Genomic DNA, 16,874 nt, shown 5'->3' with positions numbered 1-16,874 from the left:
AGCTAGGATTTCTGTTGTGGAGGGGGCAGATGAACGCTTCGAATGAACGGGCATGGAAAACGCACGACACTAGGGGATCCGGGGGCATGCCCCCAGGAAAATGTTGAAATCTAGAGACTCTGAAATACCATTTTGCAGCTATGTCAGAGAGGATACATACTTAAAACTCATCAAACGTAGCTAGGGTTTTTTTGTGGAGGGAACAGACGATCTCTTGGAATGAACGGGCATGGAAGAAGAAGGAAGGAAGGAAATGTTTTATTTAACGACGCATTCAGCACATTTTATTTACGGTTATATGGCATAAGACATAAGGTTAAGGACCACACAGATATTGAGGGAGGAACCCCGCTGTCGCTACTTCATGGGCTACTCTCTTCGATTAGCAGCAAGGGATCTTTTATATAAACCATCCCACAGACAAGATAGCACATATCAGTCGTGGTGCACTGTCTGGAGCGAAAAATGAACGGGCATGGAAGGCGCAAGACACTAGGGGATCCAGGGGCATGCCCCCAGGAACATTTTGAAATCTAGAGACTGAAATACCATTTTGCAGCCATTTCAGGGAGGATACATACTTAAAACTCATCAAACCGTTAAGAAGAGGATTTTTTAAAAGTTTCTATTATTTTTACCAGATTTGTTTTTTTGGGGGGAGCACCTCTTGCCCCACACACACACACACCACTAGCTACGACTCTGATGTATTAATCAAGTTTCTTAAAACTTTATCTAACGAGTGAATGTGAGTTCGACACTATATTATATCCAGTTCAGATGTAACTGAAAAAGACAGTTTGTAGTTTTCTCTTTCATACCTATCGTGAAAAAACAAGACGATTTAAAATAAACGTCTTTCCCACTGTACTATTTATTTTCAGAGCATTCGTGCGTTTATTCAGTTATACGTTAGAGAAAAATCAGTTGCCGTAGTGTAAATTTCATTGGATGCTGTGGCTTTCACCTTTAGGTTATCGCCGTGGAGTAGCCAACAGGATCTGTGTGTTTAGATCAATCTCCTATACGTGAGATACGACAAGTCTCGCGCGTTGTTTCCTTCAGAATATGATCTTTCGTTTTAGCAGTCGGCGACTGTACCTTTCATCCCCACCCCTCACTTCTCCACACACCCCGTGATCCGCCACTGACTGACGTGGTCATCAATCTTGTTTCTGATCCGATGTCTGACGATCTTCTCCGTTCGTGCTGACGTTGTCGACGGTGTCGCCGACGCGATTGACGTCGACGTCTTCATGCGCCGATTCCTGCTGTTTGTCAAATTCACTATAGTCAAAAGCTTGTAGGCGAAAGTGCTCTTCCGGCACCGAAGAACCACACCCCATTGTCAGGTAGTTCTACAGAAAAAGAAAGTTATAAAGTTTGTGTTATTTAACGACACCACTAGAGCACATTGGTTAATTAATCATCGGCTATTGTATGTCAAACATTTTGTCATTCTGACTCGTAGTCATCAGAAGAAACCCGCTACATTTTTCCTAATGCAGCAAGGGATCTTTTATATTCACTTTCCCACAGACAAGAAAGCACATACTACGGTTTTTGCCCAGTTGTGGTGCACTGGTTGGAACAAGAAAAACAAATCGGCTCGGAATGGATAAGAAAAAGAAAAAACGCACACACAAAAAAACTAACACTAATAAAAGAAAATCTATGAAACGTATCTGAAATTGAACGTTACAGTGACCGATTAGTTTTCAAAGTTAAACTTTGTTTTGTTTAACGATATCACTAGAGCACATTGATTTATTAATCATCCGCTATTGGGTGTCAAACATTTGGTAATTTTTTTAGTTTTTAAACACTAAGGCATACTTTTCACTATTAGAGCCGTTTTTGATAACTGAAACCATACATTACTTATATTGTGTTGGTTAGATTATCCATTTCCGTATATCCGAAGTGTTTCTGGTCATCCTGGTGTTTTTAATATCACAAAATACATTTTCATATTTTTAAAAACGCACGTGCGTCTGGGAACTAACGGTTATGTAGTCGAGATCTGGTCTGGTTCTTATAAAACTTTTAAGGTCGATTTCATATGTCTGGGTTTCGAAACACCGGGTTATATCAAAACCTAGGTTTAACACTGGTTTACGTAAAACAATGAAAAACCTGACCAAGACACACCCGTGGTGTATTTCACATGTGTGTGTTTTACCCGTGTTTACAAAACCACGCTTTTTACATGGGTTACCCGTAAATTTGGAAAGGGACATAAGCGAGGAATAGCTTACACTTCATCACTTTGTAGTTGAAACTCGTTACCGATATATTATTAGCATTCGCGTTCGAGATGGAGGATTAGCTAACACACACACACACACACACACACACACACACACACACACACACACCCAAATGTGGAGCAAACCTTCACATTCTGTCAAAAATGATGGACAAATTTGGGAAAATGAGCTGGCCTGAAAACGTTTCACCATGTATTTCCATCATTTTACTCAAAATATTAGTTATAATCCAGGTCAAATGCTTACAGAACCCTACATAGCTGTTGGTAATAATGCAAAAATGCTTACAGAACCCTACATAGCTGTTGGTAATAATGCAAAAATGCTTACAGAACCCTACATAGCTGTTGGTAATAATGCAAATATGAATAAACGTTTTGTTATTGGCATTTCCCTGTAATTCTAACATAATATTAAAAAACAAAACATGGAACGTGTACGCCTGAGGGCACCGAGATAACGTATGGTCAAATTTTCAAAACTGTGGGCCTGTACCGCCTTGTTCCCCCTTTATTAAGACGAGACAAACACGAAAGTATGTCATTATAAGACTGCAGTCTATGACAGACGTTTATTGCTTTGATACCGGTGGTAACCGATCAACTTTCATTACTAATACTTCCTGTTTTCGTGCAGTTCATACACCATGAAGAAAATTTTATTTTTACTAATTTAATAAATAACTATATTTATTACACCCAGTGACCACTCATAACAGGGAAAGTATTTTCCGTATTTTCTCAATGAGAAATATTATGCAGTGTTGTGACGTATAATATTACTGGGTGATTTGGCGCTTACAAACCAATGACTTTGTCGGTACTAAATATAACATCACAAAATGACGTCATGTACTTTAATGAGTTTGCGTTCACGACTGTTTTAATATTAAAGTTATAACAAAATGTCATTTTAATGCAAATCATTATTTATATTTTTAGCAGAATAACGATAACTTTTGTTTTTGAAAATTATCTGTGAATGTGATTGAAATGCAAAGTTATAGCAATACCCAGAACAGTGTGTAAAGTGGTTTACATTGTTTCTATAGCCTACATGTACGTGCATGTGCGCCTAAAATAAAGGCGTTTAGAGAAAACATAGTTGGGGTAATAAACAGAATAGCAAACTCCGTACCAGTTGTTATCAATGTATGTCCCGAGTGAAATATTTTTCATTTGTCACTCGCTAAAGCTCGCGACAACTAAAACTGATTTGATTCGGGACATAATTTTGATAATAACTGGTATCTCGTTTATTATCCTCTATATATCTCAGGCACTTTGTTGTTCATTCGCCACGAACATGGTGAAGGGGTGGATCTAATTATACAGTCGTGCTAAAAAAAACCTAGGCAAAAGGGCATCTTGTCTAAAGGGGGAGGGGGGTCGAACCCCCCTACCCCCACCCTGTATTCGTTTCTGTACAGTGGCGTAGGCAGGATTTTGTATTGTGTGGGGGGGGGTGGGGGCACCTGGCAGCCAAGTAAACAATGATATTGAGTACGCCACTGATCACCCCTAATTTTGCCGGGATTGGGGGGAGCCATGGCCCCCTGCCCCCCCCCCCCCCCCCCCCCCCCGGCTACGCCACTGTTTCTGTAGTGGCTTCAAATGATCTCTAAAATACGTTCACATTTCATGGCTCTGCAATACTGACGTAAAACACGATTTTGCTGCCGCAATTATCCATGAAGAAAAGTTACTTTGAGCAAACCCAGCGAAAAACCACCTCAAGGGCAGGTTTAAACAAGCAATACAATTGTAACCCAGTGTTAAACTAGGATTACCGAAAACCAGACATGTGAAATGCACAGTAAACATGACCCAGGGTTTAACCTAGGTTTAAACCATAATGTTTCCAAAACCCACCGATAACCTAGACATATGAAATCGGCCCTTAGAGTCTAGACTCGAGACTTTAATAGAGTCTGAGAAAGTAACGTCATGGCAACCTCCCTCTCTCTCTCTCTCTCTCTCTCTCTCTCTCTCTCTCTCTCTCTCTCTCTCTCTCTCTCTCTCTCTCTCTCTCTCTCTCTCTCTCTCTCATATATATAATTATACTGGGTTAATATAAGAAAGCCGCCATATCGTGCTTGGACACCGTAAATAATATAATTATATGTAGGCTAGGTGAAAGTCGAGGTGTGTGTGGTGGTGGTGGGGGGGGGGGGGGCAGGAGAGGGTTCCAGCGATAGACGTACGGGCTCCCATTTTTATAGGGGGCAGGCTGGTTTTTACCCGAATTAAACGAGAATGCCCGAATCTGGATATCATTTATTCATATTGGTAGTAATTACTATCAAACAGCTATATAGTGTTGCAAACGAATCACTACGCATTTTTATATGGATTACAACTAATTTTGAGGGTAGAATGCTCGAAATACATGGTAAAAAGGTCTCTGGTTGGCACATTTCCCCCGAAAATCTCTATAATGTTTGCCTGAATTTGAGATTTTGCTCCAGCACTATGGGGGAGGGGGTGGGGAAGGAAGAGGGACAACCCCCCCCCCCCCGGTCTCGTACACTTATTGTTCCAGCCAGTGCGCCATAACTTATCCTTTTCCACTAGTGTAATAGCACGCCACAACGGTCAGCTTGTGTCGTAATATCGTAATAGGTCGCCACAACGGTCAGCTTGTGTCGTAATATCGTAATAGCACGCCACAACGGTGAGTTGTGTCGTAATATCGTAATAGGTCGCCACAACGGTCAGCTTGTGTCGTAATATCGTAATAGCACGCCACAACGGTCAGCTTGTGTCGTAATATCGTAACAGGTCGCCACAACGGTCAGCTTGTGTCGTAATATCGTAATAGGTCGCCACAACGGTCAGCTTGTGTCGTAATATCGTAACAGGTCGCCACAACGGTCAGCTTGTGTCGTAATATCGTAATAGCACGCCACAACGGTCAGCTTGTGTCGTAATATCGTAATAGGTCGCCACAACGGTCAGCTTGTGTCGTAATATCGTAATAGGACGCCACAACGGTCAGCTTGTGTCGTAATATCGTAATAGGTCGCCACAACGGTCAGCTTGTGTCGTAATATCGTAATAGCACGCCACAACGGTCAGCTTGTGTCGTAATTTCGTAATAGGTCGCCACAACGGTCAGCTTGTGTCGTAATATCGTAATAGCACGCCACAACGGTCAGCTTGTGTCGTAATATCGTAATAGCACGCCACAACGGTCAGCTTGTGTCGTAATATCGCAATAGGTCGCCACAACGGTCAGCTTGTGTCGTAATAATGTAATAGCACGCCACAACGGTCAGCTTGTGTCGTAATATCGTAATAGCACGCCACAACGGTCAGCTTGTGTCGTAATATCGTAATAGGTCGCCACAACGGTCAGCTTGTGTCGTAATATCGTAATAGCACGCCACAACGGTCAGCTTGTGTCGTAATATCGTAATAGGTCGCCACAACGGTCAGCTTGTGTCGTAATATCGTAATAGGTATGTAGCCCGAGACAGCTAGACGGACATTTCGACGGTTATGACGCTTTCATTAAAGGGACAAACCCTAGTTTTTAAACACTAAGTCATATTTGTTTTCCTATTGGAGCCGTTTTTGACAACTGAAATCATACTTTACATTTATATTACCCAATTCCGTACATTCGAAGTGTTTTTGATCATCCTGGTGTTTTTAATATCACTAAATTTAATGCATTTCTCATATTTTTAAAAACGCACGTGCGTCTGAGAAGTAACAGTTATGGAGTCGAGTTTTAGTCTATTTTTAGAGGGTATTTCACCATTTCAAAGTCACAAACTCATGTTTCATTGATTTGTAACTTTATCCAAATGTGTTACAGGTTTGTAGATTAACTAAACTTAGTATGCATTTTCAATTGGCTGAAACTAGGGTCTGTCCCTTTAATATCCGTCTAACTCTCTTACAGTGTGAATACTCGGGCTAGCTAGTAGGCAGGTAGGCATGTGAGGTAGCAAGGCAGGTAGGCATGTGAGGTAGCAAAACAGATAGGTAGACACACAGACATACAGATAGTAACAGATGAGGTAGATAAATATAGATTGATGGGTGGGTGGATGGATGGACGGTGGGTGGAGTATGGATGGATGGATGAATGGAGCGACAGGTGAAGGGATGGATATATATATAGAGAGGATATTTCATGTTTTTTTGTCAAATACGATTTATATCTCATCAAATGAAGGTTGCAATCATATGTCACGAGTCGCGCTTGTTCGACGAGTGTGATATGATTGCAAACTTCACGAGATGCGGTATAAATCATATTTGACAAAAAACATGAAATTATCTATTTATTATATAACTTTTGGCAATTTACGTTCGTAGAAAAATAACGTGTAGCAGGTCTGTTCACTCATTTCATAAAAAGGATATATATATATATATATACATTGATATATATATATATATATATATATATACATTGATATATATATATATATATATATATATATATATATATATAAATAGGCTATGATTTGATAGATAATATAAGTCTACTGATGTACTTACTTTTAAGCTTAAGCTCTGGACAATTCCACAGGTTTATATATTAACACACGGACGAGATTCTGTAACAGAAGAAAGAGAAATATTATATATGAATACTTGTGTGTGTATATAATATACAGACATATTTCATCATCTAATACGTACATAGCAACTATAATAACAAATATATACTACAGGTGTAGAACAATTATAAAATGAAGACATTGTCGTCCACTCGTGCTATTGATTGCGAATACTCGGACAACAATAGTAACTAAGGGATACCAATCGTTATTCTCGGTTCAGTGGGCTTATTAGGCCTTTTTTGGGCAACTTACGTGATGTTGCTTACTTGCTGACCAAGTTCGTAGAAAAATAACGTGTAGTAGGTCTGTTCACCCATTTCATAAAAATGGTATGCCAGGCAAGCTCGTCTAGTATTATATATATATATATAGGCTATGATTTGATAGATAATATAAGTCTATTGATGTACTTACTTTTAAGCTTAAGCTCTGGACAATTCTACAGGTTTATATATTAATACACGGACGAGATTCTGTGACAGGAGAAAGAGAAATATTATATATGAATACTTGTGTGTATATACAATATGTACAGACATATTTCATCATCTAATACGTACATAGCAACTATAATAACAAATATATACTACAGGTGTAGAACAATTATAAAATGAAGACATTGTCGTCCACTCGTGCTATTGATTGCGAATACTCGGACAACAATAGTAACTAAGGAATACCAATCGTTATTCTCGGTTCAGTGGGCTTATTAGGCCTTTTTTTTAGGGGGGGGGGGGGGGGCGGGACGTAGCCCAGTGGTGAAACGCTCGCCAGATGTGTAGTCGGTCTAAGATCGATCCCCTTCTGTGGGCCCATTGGGCTATTTTTTATCCCCGCCAGTGCACCTGTCTGTGGGATGGTGCATATAAAAGATCCCTAACAGAAAATTGTAGCGGGTTTCCTCTCTAAGACTATATGTCAAAATTACCAAATGTTCGACATCCAATAGCCAATGATTAATAAATCAGTGTGCTCTAGTGGTGTCGTTAACATTATTGTATACGTGATTTACAGATTGAATACTTGTAACATCGTGACTCGGTCACGAGTGGTGTGATCACATTTGATCGACAGATACTGTTTCCTCATACGACTGTCTAAAACGATGTCTGATACTATACCTTATTGTAACCATGTACATGCTTTTTTCATTTTTTTGTGTGTGTGAAAATCGTGTACGACAACAGGAAATGTTCCTTTCATTTAACGACGCACTCAACACATTTTATATACGGTTATATGGCGTCGGACATATGGTTAAGGATCATTTAGAGAGAAAATTCGCTGTTGCCACTTCATGGGCTACTCTTTTCGATTAGCAGCAAGAGATCTTTTATATGAACCATCCCACAGCCATGAAAGCACACACCACAGCCTCTGATATACCAGTCGTGGTGCACTGGTTGGAATGAGAAATAGCCCAATGGGCCCACCGACGGGTGTCGATCCTAGACCGGCCGCGCATCAAGCGAGCGCTTTACCACTAGGCTACGTCCCGCCTCTCTTTTATGGCGAGTGGCGCCATTTGGGCAGGATGTGCTCAACGTTCGCCAACACCTGATGGCTTCACTGTTACGATTCACGGGCCCATGTCAACACAAAATCTGTTTAAAATTACAGTCTTGGGCATGTTTTGAATTTTTTGCAGTTCTTTTACAGGCAATGTAGGAATAATTTAGGGCCGCATGTGTATCGTCATGGGGAGTGGCAGTCCTCCGTCAGACGAAACGCCTGATAGTGATTCGTAGAATAAATGGCAACATCGCCTTTGCGGTCTTGTCATAGTGTTAGTTTAGTGATACCAGGGCCCCCAACCCTGGAATTACCGTATTTCCTTTCTGGGGATAATAAACTTTGAAAAAAAACCCACAAAAAAAAACAAAAAACAACACCCCCCCCCACCCCACCCCACCCCACCCCAACTTTTACGATTTTGAAAGTGTTGATAGTTTTATCATTTAGATTCAGTCCGATTCCTTTACGAACGGCACACTACACAGGCCCGTAGGATTCAGAACTCCTCTCCACTTGAGGCCCAAAACATTTTCTTTTTGTTTTATGTTGTGTGCGTATGCCTGTGCGCCCCCACTCTCCACGTCTCTTATCGCTCCTGCCACGGGCTCGTTGCAATATATGTAACAGGACATGGAGAAGAAGAAAAAACACCACTTCAATTAATTCACTTTTTAATAAAAATAGTTCTCATTTATATATTTCCACCTCTTCCCAAAACGTTCATGGCCCAATTTCACAAAACATCGTAAGCCCAGTTTTGAACGTAAACGTAAATCTACGACTAAACTACATTTCGTGTTACTATTAACACATTTGTTTTTGGGTCAAATGCTGCAGTTAAGTCTTATTTTGTAAATATGAATATCTGCCCCCATCGCCACCACCCAATGTTCATGTTTTTAAAGCTATATCTCCCTCTTTAGGTGACATATCCGATTATTACTGTTAATTAGTAAAACTTATTAACTTAAAGTAAAGTAGTGCTAGAAAGTTTTTAATCATGGCTAGCAAATGTTTTAAAACAGTAATCCCATGGCTACAGGATTTTATAAAAATTCCACAAGCCCTGCTGCATCCAAAAACACTGGTCGTCCACAGAATCAGAAAGTTAATCAGGTAACTGGTAGTCAATCCCAAAGTATTCTTGTTTTATTCCATCGTCAACCCCCCCCCCCCCCCCCCCCCAAAGTTTTTACAAAACTTAAACGTCTTTTTTGGACTGCGATAATTTAGAGCGTATTTGCTCTTGCATAGAACGCCAAACTGCACCCATTTTCAGTAGTGGTAATTTCATTTGACGTCAAGGTGGAGCAGCCAATTGAATGTGTTTAAATTCTCACACACGTGTGATCTTCCAGTGCAATTCCAAAAATCGCACACACTCTTCTTTTTTTTTCAACAAGGAGGTAAGAAGATTATAAGAATATTGTCTTTCGTCTCGTCTGGACCGTCGGACTTTGTATTCTACCCCCACCCCCTACCACATGCACCTCCGTCACGAATCTTGTTGCTGATGCGATGTCGGACAATCTGTTCCGTCCGTGCTGACGTTGTCGACGGTGTCGCCGACGCGATTGACGTTTGCGTCTTCATGCGCTGACAGCTGGTCGTCCGAGTTTCTGGAGCTAATGTCTCGTGTACGACGGTACGTGGGGTAGGGTATACGACGGAGCGTGTGGTTGCGAGGAGACGACGAACTACACCCCATTCTGTCATTTCTCAAGTGCCAAAAAAAAAAGAGATTAATATCAATCAAATTGTGAAATAAACCATTAACTCACGCGCGCGTGTGTGTGTGTAGGTGGGGGTCAGGGGTCGAGAAAGACAGAGGGAGACACACACACACACACACACAGAGAGAGAGAGAGAGAGAGAGAGAGAGAGAGAGAGAGAGAGAGAGAGAGAGAGAGAGAGAGAGAGAGAGAGAGAGAGAGGAGAAAATGAGAGAGAGAGAGAGAGAGAGAGAGAGAGAGAGAGAGAGAGAGATATGGATAGGATAGTTGAGTAAATAAGTGGAAGGAAGGATGGATGTATATATACATGGATGGATGACTAAGTAGTATAATATATTGATGTACTTACATTTGAGGTTTAAAAGCTCTGGTCAGCTCCACAGGTTTACATTTTATTAAACGAACAAGATCCCAAAATAAGAGGAAGTTTTGGACTGTTTATTACACGTGCATTATTATACCTGTGATACACTGACACACCTTATTGAGCATCAGAAAGGTACATAGCAACGATAACAAATATATACTATAGATGTAGGGCAAAGTGCTATTGATTGCGAATGTTGGGACAACAATAAACACGGTCACCAACAGCGCGTCGTGGTTCGGTGGGTTTAGTATTGGTTTTTAGCAAATAGTTGAATAACTGATTATTGATACATTTGTATTGTATTCATAGGTTTGCTTATTGGTGGTGATACCTGGGGAGGGGACTGAGGGGGTGTCTGTCTGAAGCCACACCTATATTCAGCCAGCCGTAAGCAACGAAGGGAATGTTTGCTTAGTAACACCCTAACACATTAATTAGTTTATTTCCACACTTGACCCAGAATATACAAGAAATAAATAAAAAGAAAATTTTCATTCATAGTTATATGGTGTCAAAGTCCATTATGTAGCAAGGTATCTTTTATATGAACCATCCCACAGACTGGATAGTACATGCCACGACATTGGTTACACCAACCGTGGATCATTGGCTGGAACGAGATTCTGAGAAATACCCCAAAGGGCCAAGGGACGGGGATCGATCCTAGACCGAAGCATATAAAAGAAGAAATTCGTTGCTGCCACATAGGAAACTGTAAAAGTACTTAACAGCAGCAAATGATACTCAGGTAGCAGCGATGTAAATCATAACATACTGTCCACCATATTAACATAAATTAAAACAAAAAAAGAGAAAAAGAGAATTTTTCCAGGTGACTCACACATGTAGTGATGATGGCTAGTCCTTGTTTTATGCAGCAAGTATGTCTGAACTGAGTGATGTCAACCTAAATCTGGAAATAATCTTTCATATTTGGAGGCACCTCCAGTTTGCCATTTCACGGCTGCTAGGAAGTCTCTCCACCCCGACCATGTATTCATACTCGGTATGTACAAATCACTCATGGAAAGTGAGATCTCATTCAACACAATTGTGCACCATAAATGTAGGTGCAATTCCTGTCAAAGATCTAATTTCTTACCTATTTTCAAACTCATAAATTATTTTATTCAAATATGGGGTGTATTTTAAAAGGATTATCTTCGTGGTCAATTTACTTCTCTGCAACCTGAAACTTGATATTAATCTGAAAATCAAGACTTTGGACGTGCCATGGGGAGACCAGATTCGGTGAGCATATTACAAATCATTCGGTTCTAAAGTATATCAATATTCATAAACAGAAAGTTGTTATCCAAATAGCTATCTTTTTATTAGTAATTCTACGTCAAATGAGAACTAAACTGGCTACTATGTAGAAAAGTTTCCCGCATGTGCGTGCAAAACTGTAGCAAGAATCAGCCATAAATATTGTTAAGTAGGCCTACGTTACGTGTTTCGGTGAGTGAAACGTTTAGTCGTATAGTTTTTCAAATTACAGTCTTTGAAAAAAAAAGGGCATTCAGAAATGTGCCTTTTCATGAGTGGGTTAAGCTCAGTCTTACTTTCTTCGCTCGTTTTAACCTTGCTTTTACGAACAAGTGAAAGACAGTGATGTCAGTGGTCTTCAAATGTAGGCCTACGTATAATAGTGTTGCACTTTCCCCACACACAGACGTACGGGCTACCATTTTTGTCGGGGTGGGGGGGGGGGAGGGGGGACTTCCTGTATAACAACATTTATTCATATTATTATTACCACCAAACAGCTATATAGGGTTGTACACGAACCACTACGCATTTCCACATGGATTACAACTAATTTTGAGGGTAGAATGATTGAAATTCACAGTAAAAAGGTTTCAGGTTAGTACATTTTTGCCCGAATATCTGTATAATTTTTGCCCGAATTTGATGTTTTGCTCCAGCACTAGGAAGGCAGTTGCCCCACCCCACCACCTGTATCGTACGCTTAAGTTCCTTCAGACAGGACAGTAGGCCTACATAGGCCTGCTTCGGCATTATATGTACTCGGTACGCGGTAAGTAGGCCTCCTATTTGTAACGTGAGAATAGTTCAAATATCCAAATGAGTCCACCGAGAGGAATCGATCCAACAACCAATCGCACCTCAGGTGAGCGCTCTACAACTTAGCTCGAGTAACCTCTAGCCCTCCCCTTACTAATATGTAACATCAATAAGGGAGGGCTAGACGGCCCTCGAGCTATCTACCATAAAGGTACATCCTGTCTCTCTATTTAACATTCGTAAAACATTTGTTTTGTTTAACGGTAGAGCACGTTGATTAATTAATCATCGGCTACTAGATGTCCAACATTTGTTAATTCTAACATATAGTCTTAGAGAAGAAACCCGCTACATTTTTTCACCCAGAGCAAGTTCATAAGTGCAAGGCCACTACTACACCGACTTGTCTCTAACAACTGGCCAATTGTCCTGGATAGTCCAGATGGCTGAGGTGTGTTCCCAGGACAACGTGCTTAAACCTTAATTGGATATATATATATATATATATATAACGAAAATTTGTTTTGTTTAACGACACGACTGGAGCACATTGATATATTAAATTTCAGTGTTCTCGATGGGTGAAAATTAAAGGAGGGCGGCCCCAGCAGCACCACACCCTTCAAAAAAAAAAAAAAAAGGGGGGGGGGGGGGGGTAGGAAGCTTGGTGGTTACCATGTTGTTGTGTGTTGATAGACTTTGTGGAAAGACATACTCCTTATTTTGATTACAAAATGTTTAGACGAAATAGAAGCAGACTCGTCTTTTAACTGAACCGAAGATGTTATCGGTCTGATATTCACTGGAAGTTCCGGTTTTGCTGAACCGATCAAAGTTTTAATATTATTTTAATAAAGATTTCAAGATACACGAAAAACAAAAAAGACATGTGTGATCCCCTAATGTCGAATTTTTTTTTTTATTCTCATCTTCATCGAATGAATCGATCGCTGTGATAAAATATCGCCAACTTTGTTTTGTAGTGGCGGTGTATATATTATTTTGGTACCCAAGATGAATGATTTTAACGCCAAACACTACCACTTCCGTTGATTTTATAAGCGGTGATATCCCCCCAAAATGAAAAGTTCACAATGTTATAATTTTTTGAACTGCTGAATAAACAGAATGACAGAAATGACAGAAAGTAAAAATCGTCAGTTACAATCAATTATATCTGTAACTGAGGACAAAATATCAGACGACAGTTAGTGGAAACAAAAGATAGAGTGACCGTTCTGATCACGTGACAACTTTGGCGCCAAATAAGTGGGGGTTTTCCAGTCGGAGATTGCCGAATCCATAAAAAATTAAAATGTTTTCATTGCTCAAATAAAATATAACTTTTATTGTTTGTATTAAACATACAAATGAATACAGGTATAGGACAAAATAGAGGCTGTTAAAAATACTATTAAATTATGTTACGGTAACCGTCGTAAATGTTTCGTCAGTTGCTTTTTCGTACACAACGCTGCTTGTTTCCTTTGATGTCCAGTGGGCAGACTAATAGTTGTGGGGTTTTTTATGTGTGGAAAAAAGTGTGAATTTGGAAATAGCGGAGTTAGGTGCTGGAAAATATAATAGGGTGCTGGAAAATAAAGAGGGGCGCAGAAAAATAAAAGAAGGCGGAGAACGTGAAAGGAGGGCGGCAAAATGCAATAGCAGGGTGGGCCGCCCCGCTTAAATGGAGCCACGAGAACACTGTTAATCATCGGCTATTGGATGTCATACATATGGTCATTTTAACACAGTCATGGCTAGAAAACACGCTACATTTTTCCATTAGTTGCAAGGGGTCTTTTATATGCACCATCCCACAGACAGGATAACACATACCACGGCCTTTGATATACCAGTCGTAGTGCACTGGCTGAAACGAGAAATAGCCCAATGGGCCCACCGACGGGGATCGATCCTAGACCGACCGCGCATCAAGCGAGCGGTTTACCAGTGGGCTACGTCCCAACCGCTTAATTGGATATAACCACGGAAGTAACTACATGAATGAATGAACAAGAAATCTTTTATATGAACTTTACAGGACAGCACATACTATCACGGCATTTGATGTACTATTAGTGGGGAGCTGGTTAGAACGGGAAAAATTCCGAGGTGATGGAGGAGCAATATCGATAACGGATCAAGCGACCTCAGGTGAGCGCTGTTACTGGCACTCACATGGAAAAGAAAAAGAAAGTAAAAATGTGTTTTGTTTAATGACACCACTAGAGCACATTGATTAATTAATCATCGGCTATTGGATGTCAAATATTTGGTAATTCTAACATATAGTCTTATAGAGGAAACCCGATACATTTTTCCATTAGTAGCAGGGGATCTTTTATTATGCAACATCCCACAGACAGGATAACACATACCACGGCCTTTGATGTACCAGTCGTGGTACACTGGCTGAAACGAGAAATAGCCCAATGGGCCCACCGATGATCATCATGCTAGCGCTTTATCACCGAGTTATGACCACTCCAAAAAAGAAAGAGAAACAAAAATTAAACATCACAGTTAAACATCACAATTAAACACACCATCAAATACAAACAGACACACCACCACGGCAAGACGCAGACACACAATCAGATACAGACACACACCCACGGCAAGACGCAGACACGTAGTCAGATACAGACAGACACACCCACGACAAGACGCAGACGCACAATCCGATACAGACAAACACACCCACGGCAAGACGTAGACACAGTCAGATACAGACAAACACCCACGGCAAGACGCAGACACACAGTCAGATACACCCACGACAAGACGCAGACACACAATCCGATACAGACAGACACACCCACGGCAAGATGCAGACGCACGATCAGATACAGACAGACACACCCACGGCAAGACGCAGACGCACAATCAGATAGAGACAGACACCCACGGCATGACGCAGACGCACAATCACATACAGACAGACACACCCACGACAAGACGCAGACTCACAATCAGATACAGACAGACACACCCACGACAAGACGCAGACGCACAATCGGATACAGACAGACACACACACACACACGGCAAGACGCAGACGCACAATCAGATACAGACCGACACACCCACGACAAGACGCAGACGCACAATCAAATACAGACCGACACACACCCACGGCAAGACGCAGACGCACAATCAGATACAGACAGACACACCTACGGCAAGACGCAGACGCACATTCAGATACAGACACACACACACACGGCACGACGCAGGCGCACAATCAGATACAGACAGACACACACCCACGGCAAGACGCAGACGCACAATCAGATATAGACAGACAGACACACCCACGACAAGACGCAGACGCACAATCAGATACAGACAGACACATCCACGGCAAGACGCAGACGCACAATCAGATACAGACACACACCCACGGCAAGACGCAGTCACACAATCAGATAGAGACAGACACACCACCACGGCAAGACGCAGTCACACAATCGGATAGAGACAGACACACCACCACGGCAAGACGCAGTCACACAATCCGATAGAGACAGACACACCACCACGGCAAGACGCAGTCACACAATCCGATAGAGACAGACACACCACCACGGCAAGACGCAGTCACACAATCCGATAGAGACAGACACACCACCACGGCAAGACGCAGTCACACAATCCGATAGAGACAGACACACCACCACGGCAAGACGCAGTCACACAATCCGATAGAGACAGACACACCACCACGGCAAGACGCAGTCACACAATCCGATAGAGACAGACACACCACCACGGTAAGACGCAGTCACACAATCGGATTGAGACAGACACACCACAACGGTAAGACGCAGTCACACAATCGGATAGAGACAGACACACCACCACGGTAAGACGCAGTCACACAATCGGATAGAGACAGACACACCACCACGGTAAGACGCAGTCATACAATCAGATAGAAAGAAAGAAAGAAATGTATTTAACGACGCACTCAACACATTTTATTTACGGTTATATGGTGTCAGACATATGGTTAAGGACCACACAGATATTGAGGAAACCCGCTGTTGCCATTTCATGTGCTACTCTTTCCGATTAGCAGCAAGGGATCTTTTATTTGCGCTTCCCACATGCAGGATAGCATAAACCATGGCCTTTCTTGAACCAGTTATGGATCACTGGTCGGTGCAAATGGTTTACACCTACCCACTGAGCCTTGCGGAGCACGCACTCAAGGTTTGGAGTCGGTATTTGGATTAAAAATCCCATGCCTCGACTGGGATCCGAACCCAGTACCTACCAGCCTGTAGACCGATGGCCTAACCACGACGCCACCGAGGTCGGTCAATCAGATAGAGACACATACAAAGAACTACAGACCCACAGTTAATACGTTT

General features: G+C 41.5%; 1 long non-coding RNA gene across 1 annotated transcript; it reads right to left on the bottom strand.

Moving 5' to 3' along the window:
- Positions 1 to 7,465, bottom strand: LOC121386802. The gene is made up of 3 exons (XR_005959715.1): positions 7,410 to 7,465; positions 6,785 to 6,843; positions 1 to 1,358 (listed from the first exon to the last, which is right to left on the bottom strand). It is a non-coding gene; the product is annotated as an uncharacterized LOC121386802 (long non-coding RNA).
- Between the last annotated feature and the right edge of the window lie 9,409 nt (positions 7,466 to 16,874).

The sequence above is a fragment of the Gigantopelta aegis genome, chromosome 1 (genome assembly GCF_016097555.1).
Source record: "Gigantopelta aegis isolate Gae_Host chromosome 1, Gae_host_genome, whole genome shotgun sequence".
Taxonomy (NCBI): domain Eukaryota; kingdom Metazoa; phylum Mollusca; class Gastropoda; order Neomphalida; family Peltospiridae; genus Gigantopelta; species Gigantopelta aegis.
Note: the sequence above shows the minus strand (reverse complement) of the source record. Positions and strands in the feature narration are given on the sequence as shown.